Genomic DNA, 24,979 nt, shown 5'->3' with positions numbered 1-24,979 from the left:
ATAGCATTACAATGTTGAAAAGGGTTATGATATGCTGATATAGAAATCTCCTATCCATTATAGGGGAACTTAACACACTGGTGATAAGTAGAAGGTATTGCTTGCATTTCATGTATCCAAGGTCGACCCAATAAGATATTATATGTGAGGTCTATGTTTAAGACTTGGCACATAGTGTCCTTTTGTATTGGTCCTACTTGAATTGGCAACATTACTATTCCTTTGGATGATCTTTCTTCATCATCATATGCTTTGATAGTGATCTTTTTGCATGGATCAATAGATTGCTCAGAGAAGCCTAATGCACAGATAAGTTTCAAGGTACAGATATTGAGTCCAGCTCCTCCATCTATTAATACTCTTTTGAATTGATGCTTATAGACTAAGACTTCAATGTGGAGTGGAGTATTGTGAGGATGGCTTAATGAGATATTATCATGCTTAGAAAAGGTAAGGTTATGAGGCCCTGTCATGTGAGCTACCATGGCTTGGAATTTGTCAGCATACAAATCTTGAGGCACATTTGTTTCCAGTAGTGCTTATTCCAAGATGTCTTTGTGTTTTGGTGAAAGTTTCAGCAACTCCAATATAGATATTTGAGCAGGAGTTGTGCAGTTGACTGACTTGATCTTATTGAATTTTGGGTATGTTGTTTGTTGTTGACGCATGTCCCTTTAAGACATATTTTTGAGCTCTGGTGGTTACATTGACGGATTCATGTTCACGCTTGTCTTTGATTGTAATGACTTTTACGTGATTGTCCTCAGCTGATATATGATTGATGGTGTTATTGTATATGTGATTGATATGAGCTCCACGTGTATCATTTGAGGTTAAAGTTCCATCCTTGTTGTAGTTTGGAAGAGGATTCTTAAAGGCACCATGGTCACCATTTTTCTTGAGACCATCAACTGTTAAATTGCCTCTATCAATCATGTCTTGAACAATGTTCTTCATTCTCATGCAATCATTTGTTTGATGGCCTTTGTTGCGATGAAAATCACAAAAGTGTGAGTCATTCCACCAGGGTGGTTTGATTTGTGGTTCAAAGTTGTTTATTGCTGGTAAGGAGATAATTTTGTTTGCCAGGAGCTCTTTGAATGCTGACTCCAATGATTGCCCTAATGGTGTGTAGATGCGTTTGGTAAAGTTGTTGGTGTTACCTTGTGAATTTGTATTAGGTCCTCGATTGGTGTTATTGCTTTGGGTATTGTTGGTGTTGTTTGTGTTGAGATGATCTTGATTGGTATTTGGTGCATAAGTGTTAGTGCCTTGGTTAGCACCCTTTGGATTCTTTGTAGCTTGAGGATTTCTTGATAAATCCAACTAGTTGCTTGGATTTTACATCATTTGATTCGTTTCCTCCTTCATTGCCAATGTATTTGTTTCTAGTCCAGAATCTAGATTTGTCTAAGTTGTTGTTGTTTTGGTTGTTGTAGTTGGATGAATTTGTTCCTTCTTTGAAGAATTTCAATGTTCCTTTCTTGACTCATGCCTCCTCTACTTGGATGCCATTTTCAATTAATTTGGCAAAAGATGGTATGCATTGAAGTTTGAGTATGTAACTCATCTCACTATTCAAGTTGTCGATAAAAATTTGCATCTTTTCCTTTTCGGGCACATCTCGAGGATATCTCGAAACCATACGTTGCCAACGTTGAAGGAATACCATGAATGTTTCATTGTTTTTCTGCTTGGTATTACAAAAATCTAGCATAGTGATAGCATGTTGAATGTTGTAGGAATATTGAGTTATGAATTTGTTGACTAATTCATCAAATGATCTGACAGGAGGTGTGATTTTGGATACCCATTCCGTTGTTTGACCTCCCAAGCTTCTTGGGAATAACCTCATCAAATAGGTGTCATCATGGGAAAATTCAAGACTCATGGTACAAAATTCCCGAACATGATCACGAGGATCACTTTTCCCATCATATTTGTCAAATTTGGGAATATTTGAGTTTGGGGGAGAAGGTACCATGTTTAACCGTCTGTCAAAATGATAAGGACAAATTTCGTTCAAGGAATACCGTACTATTGTCCCTTGTTGCATGTCTTGCATTTGTCTTTGCAACAGTTTCATTTTTTGAGTGAGAGAAATCAAAGGCACATTTGTTTGCCGAGGGAAGAGTTCTTCCCTGGCATTGTTTCTAAGCTTTAATGGTGCGTGTTGGGGTATGTTTTGTTCAGGAATGTTTTGCTCGGGTAAATTCTATTTTGGTAGATTTTGCTCAGGTATGTTTTGTTCAGGGTCACGTGCTTCCTCCTCTCTTTGTCGTTCTTGATAATCATAATGTCGAGACCTTGTTCTAAATATGTCAGTATTGAAGTCTTCAGGGAGTTTAACTCCTTTGCTTGTGAGCATGAATAGGTATTTTTCTTTGTCAGTTTCCATGAGTTTTTCCACAGGTTTTTGAAATGAAGCGCTTTCTTGACACTCTTGGAGGAGTTCCTTAGAAATTTTGTTGTCTTCTAGATTTGGATATTCGAAAGGATTTGATAATCTTCAACCCATGCTAGACTCTGGTTGTGGTTCGCTTTGTTTGTTTTGTTGAGAGCGAGTAACATCGGGCATCTAGTAGAAAATTTCTGTGACAAAGGGAATGAACTCCTCTTTGATTTTTTGCTCAGGGGCTAGTGGTACAAATCGCGATATATCCTAAGTGATGCACACTTCGAGGAAGAAAGCTGGATTGATCTTTCCTCCTTGATTTAGGCGTTGACTGAATGCTTATTTTTGACAGAATGCTCTACTCCTCAATGGTTCCTTGTCAAATTCGTCTGTTTTGTCTTGAAGATACAAGTGCATATGATCGAGGAAAGTTCGATGAGATTTGAAGAGTTGGCAATTGATATATAAAAACCTATTCCGCTTGGCAAGTTTTAGAGAACTGGGTTGTTGTTTCCTCAACTTAGTGTTATGATAAATACTCTTTCTTCTCAGAATATGAGGATTAGTCATGCACAAGTGATCAATAGTTTCCTTTTCTTTGTTTTGGATTTAGTTATCTTGTTTGGAAACTTAAGTTTTACTTTATCAAATGAAGGTTTAGATGCCCCCTCACGACTAAACGTGTCAAATGATATGGAATAAGAGCTTTCCCGATATGGAAACTTGATTTGACAACTTGGAGTTTAAAACAAGTATGTTTTTGGATAAAAATCTGCTTGATTGAAGGACCTTTTGATATGTGTGATGATGTTTCTTGATTTTGATAGGAGAGACGTGTTTTATCCCTTGACTAGTTTTCAGATTTGGACAAATTTGTTTTACGGAAAACTTGCTTTTGGAGTAGTCTTGATACTTCGATTTGATTCTCCGTTTGATGAAGTTCAAGCTGAGGAAAGAAGGCTTCCTAAACTATTTTTAGATTTTTCAAAAAAAGCTTCTATTTTTCCCCCCATTTTCTCAGTTTCTGCTATGCGCTAAGACAGAAACCAAATGCGCTACTAAATTTTCACAACGCGCTAGAGAATAAACTCCATGCGCTAAGCTGCCCTTTTGACGCGCTAATAGGATTGTTTGAGTTTGTTTTATTTTGAAAAGTTTATGTGCTAATATGGGCTTCTAAAGCACTAACTGTTGACTCCAAAGCGCTAGTGCTTGATTCGGAAGTGCCAAGCTGTTGCTTCAATGTGCTAGACTATTTTCAGAAAGCGCTAAGTTTTTGAACTGCTGATTTTTGGACTGATTATTCGCTAAAGTTCAGAATAAATGCACTAAGTTGAAGCTTTTAAGCGCTAAAATATGGTTTCCAAGCGCTAAGATGTTGTTCTTATGCGCTAAACTGCTCTGATAGTTTGACTTGGTGATTTTTTGTAATTTTTGAACTTTGTTTTTAATGATGATGGATGATTTTCTGAAGTAATAAATGAAAGCATGACACAAAAGAGATAACCATTTTTCTTAGTCTAAACAATGAGTGTATGTTTTGCGAGGATGTGTTCAAATCCCTAGTATTTTAACAGGTTTAGATGCAACAAAATATAATTCAGTCAGACTCTTTATTCAAGGGTCATAAGTAATACCATAGCCCACTAGTCTCGATACTCCGTTAGCTCAAACAAGCTTGTCACCCCCTAGGGGGCGCCCATTTTTTTGCCTTTTGCCAGAAATTAACCCAAAGTGAATTGCTTCACAATTGAATAGTTATCTTGGGAGATATATGGTGAGCGATCTTGGGGGCGGATTCTTCCCCACCCTTGGACTATGATATTACAAATGTTTGGATACTGACTCGACTCAAAGTTTCTATTTCTAAGGTTTATAATCAAGCTTCCTGTTCGGTCTTCAGTGATGAACTCCCTCGGGAGGCTTCCCAACTTTTAGAACAAAGGCTTTGCATATCTCAAGGATATCGAGGGAAGACTAATCACTGAGCAAAACCGTTGAAGAGACATTCATCAACCTTCACTTTTGATTATAGTGGGTTGGAACACTTGGCGTCAAAGTCGTTTCCCTCATACCGGCTAAAGAATGGCTTTAAGAGTTGTTCAACTCCTTGGGAGGGCAAGCCTGCTAAAAGATTTAATGCAATAAACATTGAAAGCATAAGGGTGGTCTGCATTTTTGATCACCCAGTTAAGGGGAGAGCATATTCCTTCCACTTTCAAATCAAAGCACCCAAGTGTTCCTTTTAACCTTTTATTGCAATGATTTGGTAAAATCTATATGGAGATATTGCTCCGCAAAAACATGGTGTTCATTTTATCCCATCAAATCAATGGTTATCTGATCTAGAAAATGAAACCTAGTCAACAAAGCAAAACTTTGATTTTGAGTCAACAAAATAAATCGGCAAAAGGGGAAGAACTTCCCTCTTTAACTTGAATAAAATAGGACAAGTGTGATTCTTTTACCTTGCAAAAATTTAAGTTGATCCTTTTATGCACCAAAGGATGGTGAGGTTGTTTTTAAAACCTCTTGCAAAATGAAAGATTGTCTTGTTCTTTTTAATAACCCAAAAGGAAAGTTTTTCTCCTATGAAAGCAAGAAAGATTTTTGATTGTGGTTCTTTTAGGTACCCAAATGAGATGTGAGTTCAATTTTATCCTTTTAAACAAGAATTAAAAGCCTTCAAACTTTTAACTAACTTAGCTATGTTAATAAAAAAATTTGAACTATTTTAAATCCTAACTTAAAAAATAAAAATGGACTCCCAAACTTGAAAGAAACTGTCAAAAATCCTGCAAAAACAAGTAAAGCAGTTAGCAAAAACATTGACTTTGTGGACTTCTACAAGTCTAAATCTGATTTCGGTTACAAATTAATTTTTGTTCTTTGTCTGTGATGCACTACATAAAATACTTTATGTGCTACATAAAATACTAGATACGCTATCAGACAGACTTGAAGCGTTGCACTATTTTCTTAATGCACAGTTCTGTTAGAGTTCCGCCCCGAAATCTATAGGAAATAATTTAAGAATGCTATGCGTTAAGAAAGGGTTTGTACGCGCTAAGATATGAGTGTTATGCGCCAAACAATATATTGAATGTGCTGAAATGTTAACGAGATGTGCTAAAGAATATTGCCGACGCGCTGATTCTCGTTTCCCGCATACTTGCAAAGATGGTCAGATTTAAAAACTGATTTGATTTATGGGGTTAAGCCCCACGGTGGGCGCCAGAAATGTATGTAGGAAAAGTGGTTCAATGAAATCCAAAATGTGGAAATATTTCAAGGACTTGCCCACACACCCATGGGACTCTTGGTGCAAGTTATGGAGTCATGAGGAATAACTCAACTTCCCAAGGTGGGTTCCATGGTTCTTTGTCTCACAAGGTCCCTCAAGCCAATGCCTTTGCTCTCAGATCATTGAGCAAAGTGACTTAGGGATGACGAATATAAGAACGAGGGATGCTTTAGATTAAGTTTTAATATGAAATGCATCCTATTTATGCATGATTCTATTAAATGAGTTAAACTAGATTATAAGATGACAAGATTAGTAATAATACTATCCTAACATGATATATTAGTTATATGATTTAAGCTAATGATAATAGAAATGCTCTAAAATGCTTATTAGATTAATTCCTATTACAAAGAGAGGCTAGATGCATGCTAAAATTGAGTATAAGTGTGATGCTAAAAACTTGGAGATATCAAAATGGAGAAATGAGGGCTCTATTTATAGGGAAAATAGGGCAATGGATGGTCAAGATTGGGGGATTTTATCAAAGGTCAGGATTGAAAGTTATCAATCCATGTTTACAATTTCCACCAATGAAATGGTGACAATTGTCAACATAAGACTGCTTGAGAGGAGAGGTAAGAAGCATTAAATGTTTGAGAAGACCTCATGGTTACCTTAGAAGGTAAGGGTTAAGGCTAGGTTAGGGTTAGCCAATGGACAAAGCTTTTACCCAAGGGGTAAACTCTTGTGCAAAGGTTAAAGGGATATCCATGATCCAAGCAATGAATGCTTGATGAGACCCCTAGGTTAGAAGAGGGCTGAGTTAGGCAAAAAGTCTCCAATCATGCCACTAAGGGTTAGTTAACCATTAATGGTTTGGGAAGAATTTGGGGACAAATTTGTAAGAGTCCTTCCAAATTTGGGGGTTTTCAACAAGTTAGCTTGTTGAAGGCATAAAGGCTTTAATGCCTTTTGAAGACTTTACTCCAAATTTGAGAAGTGACCTCCTCAAATTTAGGGAAAGGGGATAATTGATGGGTTTAGGTTAATTGATTAGGATTAGATAGGTTCTAGAAGAATTTAGGAACAGGGTTAGGAGGCAAGTGAGAGATGTAGGAAAATGCAAGTGGATGAGGGATAATAGGATTTAATTAAAATAAATTGCTTTATTTCAATTTGGTTGCAAGTTGGGGATTTAAATAAAATAGATTTATTTAATTGGGGTAAACTATTTAAATGCAAATTTAATTAAAAAGTAGAGAGAAGGGATTTAATTTAATAAAATGATTTATTCAATTAAATGATATAATGGACTTAAGTGAATTTAAATAAATAAATTGAATAATTTATTTAATTAAATAGAAGAATGTGGATGATTTAATTAAATTAGATTTAACTAAATAGAAGAATGAGAATAAAATGAACATTAAATATTCATTTAGAAATATGGTCATTTTTATATGTGTACAGTAATTAATGGAAATGGATATATGAATGCTTGTATGTTTTAACCATTATTGGAGGAGTACATAAGTTGCTGCAGAAGCAGTTGTGCTAGGCCAGATGGAGAATCACATCATGAAAGCGATTGGAGACATTTAAGGACGGTTAAACATTCAAAACAACATAGAAGATGGTGTGCATAAGAATCAACAAAAGAATAGCAAGGCGATACTAGATTCATTTACGTTCGTCTCCATCAAACATCAATCTAGTAAACACCGCCATGCTATATTCTTGGCTGCGGTTTAGTTGAGTTCCATGTTTTTTGTGGATTAACTTTTTCTCTTCACTGTAATAAATGTTTTCCACCTCATTTCATGAGCATGATCTAGATAGTAGGAATTTTGTTATAGTTTTCTTATAAATAAAGACCTATACCTCTTCTTAGATGTTAGACAACGTTTTTCTAGAACTTGAAGTATTTCTCTCATTTCATGTGTTGTATCAACTTTTGGAAATAATGAAAAAAAGCTATGTTATTTTGAGTATATAGAATCATCTTTGAAGTCTGGATACACTCATCTAAGGGGCCCACTTGGTGAGTATTCATGTGTGATTATTAGATTAATTTTTCTTTTGCTACAGTAGATGTTCTAGCAACTGACTGCTCTTGCAGCCACTAGAACCAGATCCCATGACTATTCCTGCAGCCAAGGCAGACAGAGTAATTCCTATGTTAGCTTTGAACTTAGTTAACAGTTGTTTAGTTAGAATCCTTTGTTAATGTTAAGGTTCGTGTAGCCATTCAATTATTATATTTTAGCCTGTTATTTTAGATAGACTTAGTTGTTGCAGGTAGTGTAGAATGACTCTTATCGGAATTTAGTGCATATACAATGCAGACCCATTTCAAGTAATACGTCCCTGGGTTGACAAGTAAATGAACTTCAATCATGGAAATAATAGCTACTTAGAATGAATGACCAATCTTTGGGTTGAGATTTTAGCTCTAGTTATTGTGCCTATTGGCGAGGAAAACAACAAGTATTATCACAACCCACAACTTGATACTCCACCAGCTTAAATAGCCTTGTCACACCCTAGGGTGTGCCCGTTTTTTTGCTTTTTCCAGAAATTGAACCAAAGAAGATTTCTCCTCAATTGGCCCATTATCTTGGGAGATATCTGGTGAGTGCCTTGGGGGTGGATTCTCCCCCCCTGCACTGTGATAATTCAAGTGTTTGGTCACTAACTCGGTTTGGCCTCTAAATCCTAAAGTTTTTAATCAAGCTTTTTTTTAGGTGGTCATAATCAGCAGCATGTTACACTCTATTAAGGCGGTCTCCTAGTCTGAAGAGGTTGCACTCTTCATGTTTTTACGTGCCAAAGACACTGAGGGAGGCATAACACCGTTATGACAACATGTATTACCTGTTGCTTACAATTTTTATTGCAAACACATTTATTTTATAGTGGTTTAGAATAATTGGCTTTAACCGTTACCACTTAGGTCATTCCCTCTCATTTGGCCTTATGGGCTACTTGGGAGGCAGGCCTTCTAAAGGTTTTATCCTAATGCAAAAAATGAAATAAAGCATAAAGAGGTGGGTCTGGCTTTTTGATCACCCATTTGAAGGGGAGAGCATATACCTATCACCTCATAAACACATAAAACAAGATTCTTTTTAACTCCAAAGTACAAAGTTTTCTTGTCTAAATGGAGATGTTGTTCCATGAAAACATGGTGTTCATTTTATCCTTCATAGCAATTGTGAAACAAAAAAGAATGTTGTTTGTGGTTTATTTTATTTGCACCAAATTTAAGTGTTTCTAAGCTACCCCTTCAAGAAAATCAGAAAATGTTCGTTGATACATGGTGGACTACCCAGCGTAATTTTTATTAATATTTTTCAGCCTAATTTTATGAATACTTTATAAAGTTTGAAATTTAAATATTAATATAATATTTTATATATATATATATATATATATATATATATATAATATAAACATTAGAGTGAAAATATACATTTTTCTTAAGGATATAATTCTAATTTAATTATAAAATCTACATAATTATAAAATTATTCTTAAAATTAATTATTAGTACTTGTCGTAGGCAATTGCATTCACTTAAGCCTAATTAATCAATTTTTTGCACCATCAAAAGTGATTATTATATTTATGTAATATTAATTATAGTTTATCTTAATAACATAATTATTAATAATTATAAAATTATATAATATAAATAATAAAGTGAAAATAGGTATTTTTTAATGACTAAATGAAAAATATTTAAATTTATGATTGAATGTTATAAAATTATATTGTATATATTAGAATGATTAAAAAGAAAATTATGATTTTCAAAAAGCATTAATAAAAAGTAGAATGTTTTCCAAAAAAATTATACAAAATTATAATTACAGTTTTTTTTTAAATAGAAATATTTGTTGTCTAATGGTTGTAATGAAATAGTTTAAGTATTTATTTAATTTTTTTTTTAATTTAATTTAAATGACGTGAATCAAATCCCTATACAATAGGCAAGTGGGAGAGAATCATGACTACTAACCTAGTAAGGTTCACTTACCATGAGTCATGAAACAAAATACCAAATTATAAAGAAAAAGGCTTAGTTTGCAAAGTAACTTCAGTATCGAAACATGTGATAATGTATACAAAAAGTAAAATATTAAGTGGAGTGTATGCCCCCATGTTAAAGTGATTGCATACGCCTTATCAAGAGCAATTGCTTTAAGGTAGCATGCATCCAAAAGACAAGCACATTATATGACCCCAATAAAGGACATATCAAAGGATAATGGTCACAAAACATAAAACACATAAGGAATCCACTAACTCTGGGGTTAGTATGCTCTTATGATAAATAATGTATATCATGAAATATTTGTATTGAATTGACCTCATCCCCAAAGATAGCGGAACCACAAGTACAATGGAAGAAGGGAACATGTGTCTTTTGAGTCAACATGGAAGAGACCAAAATAGATCTTAACACTTTGCATCATCCCCAAGTAGAGGACACAAGGGACAATAATTAGAAGAATTGAGATAAAAATAGAAGAATGTCACAAAAAATTCAATCTCTCTATTACCTTGCACTGATGTAGTAACAAGGGTCATCCAAAGAGAACCTAACATAATAGAAAAACACATCATGGGGGAAACACATTGCAAACAAGCAAGAGAAGAGAGAGAATGTATGACATGAATGAAGCTAATCAAGCAAATATATGCTTCCCGATCTTGTTGAGCATTGTTTTGGGAAGGTGGACAAGATGCAAGATGAGCAACTTTGAGCATGGTAGATGGAACTACTGTAAGTTCCAAACAAGGACCATGCTCTAATGATGAGTCACTTTGTCTGTCACTAGGAGCCAGGATTAATGCTTTTGAAAATTGTTTAGATAAATCATTGTCAATATCAACAATATCATATTCATCACTACAATCATTATCATCAACATTGTTAGCATGAACATCATTTTCATCCATTTCTTCATCAAGATTAATAAAAATAAGTTTTTGAATACAAATAAAACATGAATCATCATCTTTCTTAAGCATTTTTAATCTTGGTTATTTAGGTTGAACCTCATCCCTAGGGTTAGGAGAATGTTGGACAAATGGGACCTAGTCTAAAATTTGGTGTCTTCAAGGAGGAAATGGGTTGAGAAGAAAGTTCACGAGCCTTAGCACGACGTCTCCATTGGCATTATCTCACACAATGGTTTCTTTTAGTTTTAGTCGATGGTTGTGAAGGTTTAGGATCAATGGACATAGACTTATTTTCTTCCTTTAAAGGAGGAGGAATGAGAGAAGGTCTACTAGGTTGAAAAATAGGAGATGTTGAGTGCTTCCCTTTGTAATATGTAGGAGGTGGAACTGTGGCATACATAGGAGGAATAGAAAATGTAGGAAGGAGACCAGGTCCATCATGAGGAGGAGGAATAGGTCAAGGATTTCTAGTCTTACTCAAAGATAAGATCATCTCATTCTTCCACTTTTGATAAGATTGAAAGAGAGCATCACTTTGAGGCTTAAGAGGCTCAAATTGTTTAGGTCAAAAGTAATCAAGGGTGACATATCCACACCTCGTCGTGGGTTGGTATATGCTATGATTTTTTAATTATGAGGAAATTTTAGGCATTTATGAATAGTAGAAGGGATTGCTTTCATGGAAGAGAGCCAAGGGTATCCCAGCTTCACACAAAATTGATTCGATGTAGGAATAATACCAGACATGAAATCTAAACACTTAGTACCAACCTCAATAGGAAGAGTAATAGAACCAATAATAAGGAAAGAGAAACCATCATAAACATTGACCACTACATTAGATTTATCATATTTTACTTGATGTAATTGTAAAGTATAGAGATATTCTTCAATGATCACATTCACCATACGTGTTGGATCAATTAGCACCCCTCATGAGAGTTTGTCTTTGATCTTTACAGTGATATATAATGGGCCATCATATGCATCAATAGTCTCACTAGGATCAAAGGTAATGCATAGGTCCTTAGGAGGTATAGGTTTATCAACAAGATTCACCACATTATTAGACTCAATACCAATGTCATCGAGAGAATACACAAGAGGCTCAGAATAAACTACACTAGTAGAAAAAGAAGGCAAAGGATTTGTAAATATTTGAATATTTTGATTAGGAGGAGCTACCAATTTGTTTCCTTTGTCATTCACACTAGCTACAAATATGGTATTGTTATCAATAAAGTCTTGAATCCTACTCCTTAAGGTATAACACTTCTCAGTATCATGACCGGGTTAATGATGGAATTGGGAAAACACTTTGGGATCATGATAGGGTGGCAAAGGTTTGGAGGTATCATTTGGATTTATTTGAGGAATTTTCAACACATTTTTATTTATCAATTGTATCATTATGCTATACAAAGACTCAAAAAGAGGAGTAAATTATTTTCTAAAGTATTTAGATAAAGGGGCCACACTTGATGTCATGGTTGCCACTTGAGTATTGATGTTGTTATTGATCTTGATGTATCCCTTGTTCGATTTAAACTTCACAAAATATTGTTGAGCATTTTCATTCTTATCAACTGGAGGCATTGAAGGAGATGATTTGAATTGACTCACTTGAAGTTGATAGTTATGAAGCATTGCACACAACTGCGTAAAGGAAGTCAACTCAAAAAAGAGAAACTTATCCCTAATGTCTTTTTGTAAAGTAGAAATAAAAATTCTTTGAACATCTTGATCAGGCATAGGATAAGCAATTTGAGAATACAAATATTTATATCTATCAATAAAATTAGTCACTTTTTTTAACACCTTGCTTACAATGAATCATATCAGTCAAAGTAATCTTAAGACCAATATTATTGTGAAATTGTTGAATGAAAGCATTAGTTAATTTGTGAAATGGTGTGATAGAATAAGGAGGCAAAGAAAATATGATTGTGTAATGAAGAGAAAATGGTGAATGATAGATCAAGAAGGAAACTACCCTTTCCCTCAAAGAGATGAGAGTTTTGCTATCGATTACCATTCAAGCACTTTTTACCATGGTACATTAGAAAGAGGAGAGGATAATTCACTAGATTCAATTTCTCCACATGAAGATGGTAGATTGAATTTTGAATGAATTGGGAATGATAAGTTGATCCCCTCTTTCTTGTTTGATTTGGAAAGGAAATTTGATTGAATTATGTAGTGCAAAAGGGACAAAGAATTGATTACAACTTGAGATTGAAATATGGGATGAAGTTGTGCACCTAAATCTGGTAGTAAAATGTCGCGATGAAGTCGCCTTGTGAATTTGAGGAAAATTTGCCCGAACCGTGGTGGGAACGTACATGATCCTTCAAAAAATTCACGAAATGAAAAGGGTTTTTCTGACTCTGTAAATGAAGCCCGAATGCAAAAGTACAGGTACGTGCCTAAAACCTACACACATAAAAGAGAGGAAAATGGGTTGGGATTGGGGGTTTGCCTTTAGGTCAAACCCCAGTTTTGAAATTAACCAAGTAATGAAAGAAAGTACTTGCAAGTAGATGTAAATGAAAGAATGAATTGTAAATCACCTCAAGGGAGGTTGTAGTAGCAATGTTGATAGAAATGCTTGTGTGGAATTGAATGTTGAAATCAATCTCCTCTTCAATGGTTGAATCCTTGACTTGAATGCAACACCTAGCCTTGAAGGGAGACTTGAGAATGCTCAATGCTGGAAAAGTATGCTTGAATACTTGATTTCTTGTGCACACTTGAATCTCTCCAACTTTGAATTATCCAACTTATCAAATTTTCACTTATGCAAATGAGAGGACAAATTCCCCCTTAAATACATGTTAGTTTTTCACGGGCTGACATCGGGGGAGTTTCCCGCTCGAGCCACAACGAACAATGCAACCCTAGGAAGGGTCTTGCCCCAAAATAGGGCAGGGACAGGGGTGTGACGCCCCTATCATGGGAAGACAAGGGAACCATGCCCCTGTCCAAGGGGGGATAGTGGTGCCATGCCCCTATCCTACCCCTTTCTCCAGGGCAGAGTGCAAACATGGTGATGAAAAGGCCAAGGAAGAAGCTGTTTCCACAAGCTGAGCAATCTCCGGTCTTCGATCAGGTTAGATGATTCAAATTTGCATGTGTGAGGACCCTAATGTAGTCAAAAATTTCTAGGGCCACGATTTTATGACACTACAGATTGCAAATATTTATCCCTAAAGGTTCAAGTAAACAATTCAACCATAAGTCTTTGATCATGAGAAAAGTCACTACAAAAAGTTTGAAATTGATGTAGGAGCATCCTCGGTCGATGAGAAATCTTGCATCAACCACAAATATTTCCTTTTTGTTTTGTTCTTGTCTAGTTCTTTATGCAATTTTCTGTGTTCTTATCGGTTGGTACTGGTAGTTGCTTTCTTTTCGTGGCAGATCTTATTTTCGGTTTCTAGGCTGGTTCATGTGCTTAATTCTAGATTTTCACTTCATTTTGGTTCTTTTTCGGTCAGTTATCCCTTCTGGTTGACTGTTTCTGGGTTTTGAGATAGTTCTTGTGCTTATCGGTTGGTTTTCCTTCATTACCAGTGTGATTCCTGGCATGTGGATCTATTTTGGGTCTTGTTCGATGTTCTTTTGTGTGTGGCCAACCTTCTTGCTGAACCACACCTCTTGGTTGCTATTTTTTGGAAAGATTTCTTTAATTCTTAGGGCCGACCTAGTTACACGTTTCATTTTCCTACATTGGTAAATGTAATCTTATGAGGTCGACCCAGATATGTTCCAGTGGGTATAAATATGATGTTATGTAATCATTTGTAGGGATAGAGGAAGTAGAGTTGAGATTGAAGATTGAGAAACAAAGAGAGTCAGGAGTTAGAGAAGCTGGTTGAGGCACCACAAGAGCTAAAGCAAAGGTTGGCCGATAAAGAAGATGTTTGGATTAGAAATGAGCATGGGGTCTTTATTTTGAATCCTTTTAGATGTTCATAAGTTGCCTCTCTTTGAACATCTTTTTCTACCTGGGTTGTCTGATGCAGGAGCATCCTCGGTCGATGAACAATCTTGCATCAACCAAAAATATTTCCTTTCAGTTTTGTTCTTGTCTAGTTCTTTATGTAGTTTTCTATGATCTTACCGATTGGTACCAGTAGTTGCTTTATTTTTGTGGCAGATCTTATTTTTGGTTTTTAGGCTGGTTCATGTGCTTAATTCCATATTTTCAATTCATTTGGGTTCTTTTTCGGTCAGTTATCGCTTTTGGTTGACTGTTTCTGGGTTCCGGGATAGTTCTTGTGCTTACTGGTTGGTTTTCCTTCATTATCGACGCGATTCTTGGTGTGTGAATCTATTTCAGGTTTTTTTTCGATGTTCTTTGGCGTGTGGCCAACCTTCCTGCTGAACCACACCTCTTGGTTGTTATTCTCTAGAAAGATTTCTTTAATTCATAGGGCCGACCTAGTTACACGTTTTATTTTCCTACATTGGTAAATGTAATCTTATGAGGCCGACCCAGATATGTTACGGTGGGTATAAATACGATGTTATGTAATCATTTATAGGGATAGAGGAAGTAGAATTGAGATTTGCATTTTGTGATCCTATTGATTCTTAGAGTCCTGGTTCGATTGTATCTGGCTGATAGCCTGCATGTAACTGGTTAACTACCAGATGTTCTTTGATGATTATATGATCATAACCAGATGGATGTCGAAAGTTATAAAGTGATAATATGATCTGTTTATGCAGTCTTGTTATGTTTTCTTGCTGGTTTCATTGTGTTACTCTTGCTGCATAAGCCGATTGATTCTCTTTGAGGGTTTTACCGGTTATGGTTGCATCAGAAATGTTTTCACATGAGTCAGGGGATCACTTTTTCCATTGTAAAGCTCCAATTTAGGGACATCCATATGCTTAGGAGGGATGCCACAGATAATGTCATTAGATAATGGGCTTGCTACATCAAATGTGGGCACATTAAACTTGGATTGGGTAATAGAAGTGAATTGTTGTTGTAGGATGAAATGGTTTGGGATAGGTTATTGATGGTTACTTTAGTGGATATATTGAAATTGGACATACTGGATTATGATGGAAGAGTAACAATATTGTATATAGGTCGAGGTTGAGAGTAAGGAGGTGGAACACTCTGATATGTAGGTATGGGAGATGATTGGGTCACAAATGGAAGACTCATGGAAGGAGGTATAAAATAATTTTGATTAACAATGTTGCCCCCTTGACTAACATGTGTAGGATTAACATTTTGTGTAGAAGTAGTCATGATAAAAGATGTAAATGTAGGCACACTAGGCAAGGATGTAGGCATAGGAATAGAATGATTGACTTGAATAATAACTTGAGTATAACCAAGGACTTAAACACAAATTTTGATAGGCATGATATTAGTGTCAACAATATGAGCAAGGCCACACAACCAATCAACAAATTTTTTATCACTTCAAACCATTCTTTTGAATCCTTCAATCAATGGGACCGCCTCACTTTTCAAGTATTGTTGACTCATCCATTGTTAAAGATTTTCAAATTCATTGTCAATATTCTCCAATTGGTCAATAGAAACCCTAGTTAGTGATTCATCCACAACATGAGAATTATGAAAAGAATGAGGATAAATGACATCATTTGTTAGCTTAGAGGAACCACCAAAATTCTCTTGAAATAAACTATCCAAATTAGGCTCCATATCCTTAGTAATTAAACTTTAAAAATCCTTAATTTTACAAATTATTCACATGGGAATATTGTAGGTAGGACTAATGGTAACAAAGCTCATGCACGAAGGAGGGAAACTTGAATTTGAAATTGAAAATTATGATTAAAAAATGCAAAAATTTGTAAAAAATGATTGATTAACCAATTAATTAAGCAATTTAATATATGAATTTGAAATAAAAATGCCTCTAAATCATAGCATAGTATATCATCAAGATCAAATCAAAGAATAGATTAGAAAAATTATACAACCGACAAGTAAATTATAGAATTATAAATTAGGGTTTTTTGTGAATTCAACCATTAAATTTATATAATTCAATTGAAAATTATATCTTTGAGTGCAAATTTGAATTTGAAATTGCATAAATAATTAGATCTGAAATAATTAATCCAAATTAGGAAACCCACAAGTTCAAATTTAGAATTAAAAATTAGGGTTTTTGTGAATTTAATGTCTAAATTTATGCAATTCAATTGAAAATCAAACTTGTAAATGTAAATTTGAATTTGAAAATGCATGAACAATCAGATTTGAGAACATAAATAAAAAATTAAGGTGCAAGAAATCAGGTTCACCAAAATGTAATGTGAAAAATTAGGGTTTCCACCGCTAGATGTGTAAAACCACTAATTTTTGCTTAGGGACCATTACATTAAGGAAAGATGGAATTTGATAGATCTAGCCTTGATAGATTTATATTCTGATTAGATTCCAAGGGTTTTAGATGTGCCTATTATTTCCCTTTAAATTGAATTAATTTAATTAATAATGTTGAAATTAGGGTAAATGTGTGTAAATTAAACCAAATATGCATAACAGCGAACTACAATAATCAAATGGAGCCACAAACCTAGATTTGAGCAATATGTGAATGTTCAGATCTGTTCACAGATTGTCGACCCAAATTGTCTGGACTTGAATGTCGATCGCTCTGGTCCTTCAAACTTTTTGTCATTCAAAAGGGAACATGTTCGTCTCTGCAAATAATATCGATCCTAAAAATTACAGCTTTGTACATGTTCCTACATATAGCAGAGAAGGGAAAATGATTAGGAATAGGAGTTTTCCTTAGGTCAAACCCTAGTTTTGGAATTAACCATGAAATATAATTGAAACGTAAATGAAGTACTATAATGAAAATGATTTCCTTTTGAGGGAAATGCTGAAAATGCCTAAAACACTAATTATATACCTTTTAATGAAGTTTTGTTTGTCTTCACAAGGAATTAGTGTTTCATGTAGACAGTCTTCATAAAACATAGAACATGAATGTCATCTCCAATACTTTAATATTGACTTTACTTCCACTCCAATGCTTGAAAGAATATTTATTGCTTTCTCACTTGAATTATTTGGATGTAATTGATGACTCAATTTTTTTGGATTGATGTCAAAATGAGAGGGGTAGACCTCCATTTATACATGTCAGTTGAAAAAAAAATTAATTTTTCAACATGGGCCGAGATGGGATCTAGGTTCTCACTCAAATCATGTTACCATTATGAGGCCCCAAAATGGGCCCTTTTGAATAGGACCAAGGCACCCCGCACCCTAGACATTAGAGTCCCAAGATCTTGGGGAAGGAAATGTAGATTATGGAATTTTTAGTGAAATACATGGTGTGAGTAGAATCAGGGCTTCAATTAGGCCTGAGGGGATGAAGGCCAAGGTGAAGGCCCAAGTGAGGAAAAAATTGTAAGGGAGTACAATTTAGGATGCTACACTATTAAAGGTGCTCATCATCTCATTGACACTTTTATTGATGGTAGTGAACTCATGGATGGCAAAATTAGGGTCAATTATATCCCCATACTATTTTTTGAAAATAGAAAGAAATTCTTCCTAAGAATATATACTATTATTTGTCAAGTTCTTAAACTATTTCTCAGAAATCTCCTCTAGAGAATGAATAACTTCATCATCGCGTCCTCATCTTCAATCTCATACTAATCAGTGACATTGATGAAGTATCTCAAGTGCTCTTCTCTAGTCACAAAATTATTTCCTTGAAATTCTAGGACCTTATCTCTTTGATGTCACTAGGAATTGGATTAGGATAACCTATATCCCAAAGGAATCCAATTGTTTATACCTTTCAACCCCCAAGTGTTGCCTAACTGGTGAGAACCTCTAAGTGTTATTTTATTTTGTGCACTTTGTTGATTATGTTATTATTATGTAGCATGAGCATGAGCTTGAGTTAGTTGGTCAATTTCATCTTGGATTTTTGGCTCATTTACTTTTCTCTATTAGTCAATTCAAGTTCTTCATCAAGGGTTGTTCTTTCTCATTCACCATCTTCACTTGGTATCTTCTAGTCTACATCATTAAAGGTCTAATTTTATTGGTATCTCATGAAACTAATAAGAGAAGGTTTTCTGGTAGTTCTATGACCACTTCTATTTACTCAACCTATTACAATATTAGTTATCCTCATATTAAATACATGAACATTTGATGTTCCTTCTTCTAAGAACTTGGTCTATTGATTCATTAGAGACATATTAGTATTACTCACTTAGATCACTAAAAGCATCACCTCTACTTGATGTGCCAATATTTATTGCATAATTTTTTTATGATGAACTATTTTAAACTAATCATTTACCACTCTAATTTTTGGAATTACCTACCTTATTTATTTGTGTGGGCTATTAATCTCTCTATCTTCTTCTATCCATGATAGACTAACTTTTAATCAAAACTAGGTTCTTATAATAGAGTTGCAACTCTTGGAGGGAGAGATTTTTTTAAATTATGTTTATTGATACAACCCAAACAAAGCTACATAAAATGCTCTTCAAAAATTTACTTTTGTAAATGATAATCAAGTAAGTTTAATAGTTGTACATCCTTGACAATAGCTCCAATCTATTAGGTCTCAAAATCACTACTCCACTTCCTAGAATTAAGTTCTACCCAAAAGGCTAGGGTTTTCATGAATCAATGGATTCAATTCATCAACAAATGCATGTAGGATTCTGAACTAGAACTCAAAAAAGAGTGGGTTTTATCTTCTACACTTTGAGCTTAACTAAAAATCAAGAGCATATTCCTAGGGGTATACCTCAATAGGTACTTAAACCACATAAGATTAACTAAGATTTGAATAAAATGATGGAAAAAACCAACTTGCCCACTTATTGCCAAGGTTTGTCATTGGGATGAATATGATAAGTTATATCTAACTTCTTTATAGCTAATGAGGAACCTTGGACACATGTACAAGGTAGGATGTATTCATGACTAATATAAGATGATTTTCTTAACTCCCTACACATAGTGATATAATGAATAACACAACTAGAACTAGACATAATTTTTTTAATGATTTCATTTAATATCATTTAAAGTGATTAGAACATATACAAGAGTTTGCTACCTATTCAAAGGCGGTAGAGTCATAGTTAATAAGGAGAAAATGGAAAGAACAGTGACAAATTGAACATGATATAATCCTCAAACCATCAACAAAGACATTTACTACTTTATCTATTTAGTAATCCATTTATCAATTTCTCAAACCCATACAAAAAAACATAGAAGAGCTAATACAAAACATTCATAATAGATTTAGGATTTTTAAAATCTATCTAATAGTGATTACATTCACAACAAAACATTTTTTGAGGAAAACATTTCAAATAAAGTATTTTCTGAGTCTACACAAATATAAATGGAGACATAAAATATATAAATGGTATCGTAATATTATTTTACATCTTTAAAAATATTGCTTGCACTCTTACAACTGCATATATCACTAATTTTCTACCAACTGAATGCTTTCAAATATTCTCTTGTTATCTTCTACTTTGCATACTAACCAACATGGGGAATGACAACAAACTTCCTAGAAATACCCATGAAAAGAGGAAACCCTAGGGTGAATTAATGTAGTTGTTTTAAATCAATTAGAAAGGTTGAGAATCCTCCAAAATGGATGCTAGAGATTGATTAAGATCATTTTTAAGAAAATAAAATTAGCTAGGAGGAGGCACCATTTACTATTAGTAGGTGTAGAGGATGAGTGATACATGCACTATAACATTAAAAATCACATTGAGGCAATCATTCTATTAATATTAACAATATTTCCCATGCTACAATATCAGGTAAAAAATAATCAAATTCATCGATGTAACATTAAAATCATATCTTTCTGGTGGTTCAAAAGGTTTGTGAACTAGTAAACCCACCAAAAAAAGAACTCTACCTCTTCCTTTCTTCCTTTGTCTCATTTTATTTCATCTCTTTATCTTTGGAAATTATTGTGTCATCAAACTAATCAAATAATCCTTTTCAATGAGTCAACAATTTGGCAAACTACTAAATTTGTAAACTCTCAAACTCAATTTTTTTCTTCTTTCTTTAATTGATCAACCAATTTGTGAACTAGAAAACCTATTAAAAAATAAGTTTTCTTCCTCTTTCTCTACATTTTTTTAGATTCTGGAGCTTGTGAACCAACATTTTTTATCAATCAATGAGTTCACAAAATGGTGAACTTGTAAAAAAATGAACTTATTTTCTCCTTCACATTCACTCTAGGCCTCATGTGGGTTCTCTTTGAAGTTCTTAACCTTTTGTGAGGATCAAGGACTGAGTTTCACATGCAAGGAAGACCATTTGAATTGCACATTGTAGGGAAACACTAGTGAATTGCATTTGAGTTGGATAGGGGAAGAAAACCTGCATAAGCATAACTTTTGCACCTTGAAAATTTTTGCAAGACTTCAAAAGGAAGTTAGACCTAATTATTCATGTTCTATTGTGCCTAGAAATTTTATAAAAAACCACCATGATTAGATATCTCATATTAGTTATTAACAATGGGTCACACTTTTCTAACACACATCAAAAGGGACTCAAACACAAAAAGGAAACAAACAATATGAGTCACAATAGATATATTTCATGTTGTCTATCATCAATAACAAAGAATTTACATCAAACTAGACCATTTTCTAATGGGGACTACTACTAAGGATCATGATTAAAATTGAGAATTATTTTCCTAGTAGTAAATACTATTCTATGATTGCAGTATGTTTCATATGATGCAATTTATAATTTAACTTATTGCATGAATCTAAAAATGGTTAATGCTTGCGATGCCATACTTTAACATGTCCGCATGACCTTATTTTAGGGTTTTCACATTTCATTAACACTTCCTCTATGTTGCACATTTGGTCTTTATCATTTGTCAACATTGTGTCATTCTTCTATTTTCTCTTCCTATTAGATCCTATTAAGTTGTTTCAATTTAGGTCTTATCGATGTCATTCTGAATTGTCATTTTATGATCATGATCAACTTTTAATATTAATTAGACATCATTTATCATTTTCAGTCATTATAGATATCTATCAATCTTGATCAGTTTATCATCGATCCTGATTAATTATCAATCATCCTTTATCAAATCAGTCTTGTCAATTTTGATCAATTTGTCATTAGTCTTTGTCATTATCAATTTATTGAACTTTTTGTCCTTGTCAATTATCTTCTTGATCATGATTGCCATCATTCATTTATCAGATTAATTGGGTCATGACATTGGTTTGACCTATTTCATTCCTTTTCTCCCTTTCTAGGTTTAATAATTCTTTAATTATTAATCCTTTACTAATATTTTTCTTAAGATAACTGAATTTATTCATTTACCCTATGTCTTGTGTCACAATTAAATAAATCATTTAATTGGATAATTATGTGGACTAATTAATAAATGAAATTGCCACTTTCCTAATTCTCTAATTTCCCCTTTTCCACCTAATTTACTAATTTTTGAATTTCAAAATCTCACTAATTATCCCCTCCTAACTTTCCCCACTAATTTCTTCTCTTTTTGTGCTTCCCTTTTGTCATAATTTATGAAGCTATTTTCATGGCCAATTTGAAGCTATTTTCTCTCCAATTTTGTCATAAATCATGAAGCAAAATTTGTGGCTAATTTGTCATAATTTGCACATTAATTCTCTCTCTATTTGTCATTAATTTTGCATAAAAAATTGTCATATTTGCACATGAAAACTGTCAATCAATATGTCATAATTTGTCATTCAATCATGCAAATTTGTGAATCACTTGCCCTTTTTTGAATTTGAGACCTTTTCCCTATAAATTGGTCTCTTTTCTCATTCAATCCTAACCACACTTTGAGTATCCTTATGCTATCCAATTTTCTATAATTTTGTCATCAACTTGCTTTGATTTGCACTTGCATTTGTAGGTGACATCCACATCAAATTTGAAGGAGAAAAAAGAACAATGGAGGTCAATGAAGGATATTTCTACATGTGGTATGTGCTTTTGTTTTGAAATCTTATCTTTCATTCCTTCATTGAATGTATTAGGATTGTTTTTCATAACTTGTTACTTTTTGTGGTTAGTTGATCTGTTATGTTATGAATCCTTTACTCAAATTTCTAGTTACGGTTCCATTTATAATTTATCAAAAAATATTTTAAAGGTGAATCCATGAGATGTCTGCTAGGGTTTGAGGTTGCATATTATGTATTGCTTTCTTCAGACCACATTTACTGTGGGATTTTTGCATTTATTATGGCTTCGACCAACTTTAGCCGAGAAGTTGATGCTAGTGTTGGAGTTGCTGCGACGGACCCTCATGGTGCCTCAGAACAAGCGCCCTCACAAATTTGTTCTGAAAGTGTTTCACGAGGTATGTCCTTGCCTGATGCTGTACTTCCTATTCAAGATTTTGATAATGCCTGTGAGTAGCTTGAAAAATGTACTTTGATAGGATATTTTGTGGGTAGGATGCCTCTTGAAAGAATTCTTTGTGATTGGGTCGCCAAAGCCTGGTCTCCACATGGAGTCCAACTTGATGGCGTCCAAAGTCTCACGAAGGGATTCTTTTTATTTCGCTTTTCGAACCCTTCCCATTTGAGGCTATCCTCTCCCATGGGCCATGGAGCATTCGGTCTTCTCTCCTGGTTTTTCAACGCTGGTCTCGCAAATTTTTTGTCTCAGATGACAAAAATTGTGGGTACCAATCTGGGTTGAGTTCCTCAATCTTCCTTTGCCTTGTTGGCCTTTCATGCAAACCATTGCTCAATCTGTTGGCAAATTTGTTTTCCTTGAGCTAGACCATTTTTTTAATTCTCTCCCTCAAAAGAGGGTTTGTGTTGAGGTCGACCTTTCACTTGACCTGAAAGAAACAGTTGATATCCAAGTGGGAGGCAATACCTTCACCTAGAAGGTGTTTTATTTGAATCTACCCAACACTTGTTATCGGTGCCAGTTGACGGAACACAAGATAAGGTTGGCTACTTCGAAAATAAAACCCCCTATTAAGGAGTTCGACTCTCAACCTATGGAGGGAGCTAAGAAGGATGAATGGACCACTGTAGTTTGTAACGGTAAAAAATTTGTGGCTTCGGCCCAAAAGACTTTTGTCGGTTCCAGTTCTCAACCAACGATGGAACCTCCTATGCAGACACCATCTTCCCAGGCAGTTTCTACTCTGGTTTTAAACCCTGACCAGTAGGGGAAGGATTCTTCTGAGGGTGCCGCTCAACCACCTTGGGTGCACACTCCTCAGGCCGCATCTATGATTTCTTCTCCACACTCTCTGCACCGCTCTCACAACCCTTCTGGGCATGCTGAGATTGCAGATGGTGGTTCAAAGAAATGAAGAGTTATTTCCGGTGGGGACTATTTTTGCACAATAGCTTTTCCTCTCTTGGGGACGAGGAAGATATGAAAATTTTGTCATGAATTACATCTCATGGAATGTTTGAGGTCTAACATACCTCACTAGAAAGTATTCTATTTGAGATGCTTGTCAACGTGTTGTAGGCCTGGATGTTCTTTGCCTCCAGGAAGTCAAAATTGTTGGTTTCATGCTCAATACTACATGCCATGTTATTTGGCTGGATAGCCTTATTTTTGCCTCCCAGCATGAAGCTGGTCAAGGTGGAGTTGTTACACTCATTTCACGTCATTGGCTCTCTGCAGTTATTTCTCATGGTTGCGATCCCATGCAACGCATCGTATGGGTTTTGTTGTCAATTGATAATCATTCTATTGGGATCGTTACTATTTATGCTCCCAATGATGCAGTTGATAGATCATATCTATGGCACTGGATTGCTAACAATCTTCCACCTGCAACTTGGGTTATGTGTGGGGACTTCAATATGGTTGAGGTGGCGACTGATAAGGATGGAATTTTGCCTTTCCACTAGACAACTAGTGAGTAGGAAGCTTGGTACTATATGCGTGATAAATTGGGTCTTTTCAACCCCAACACCAACCGTCGCCGCCCTAGTGGGGTCTGGCACACTTGGTCTAATTTTAGAGCTGGCTCTGACATAATTCTTAAAAGGCTTGATCATGTTATGATAACTGCGCAATCTTTTTTTTCTTTTTCTGAAGATCATGATCTGCCTATCACTCTTGTTGATGTGACATTGTCTGATCACTTTCCCATAAAGCTTAGCATTGAATGACAACCAGCTAGGCAATGTCCTTCCAAAATGTAATTCTATCTCAAACACGTCTCTCCTGCATCATCAAACCATGATGGCCCACATTCAAAGGGTTTGGAATTTAGAGCCAAGACCCCATCATCACACTGTTTGAATTGTGTGGTGGCATGACGCCATCACCCACT

This window comes from Cryptomeria japonica, chromosome 10 (genome assembly GCF_030272615.1).
Source record: "Cryptomeria japonica chromosome 10, Sugi_1.0, whole genome shotgun sequence".
NCBI lineage: Eukaryota > Viridiplantae > Streptophyta > Pinopsida > Cupressales > Cupressaceae > Cryptomeria > Cryptomeria japonica.
Note: the sequence above shows the minus strand (reverse complement) of the source record.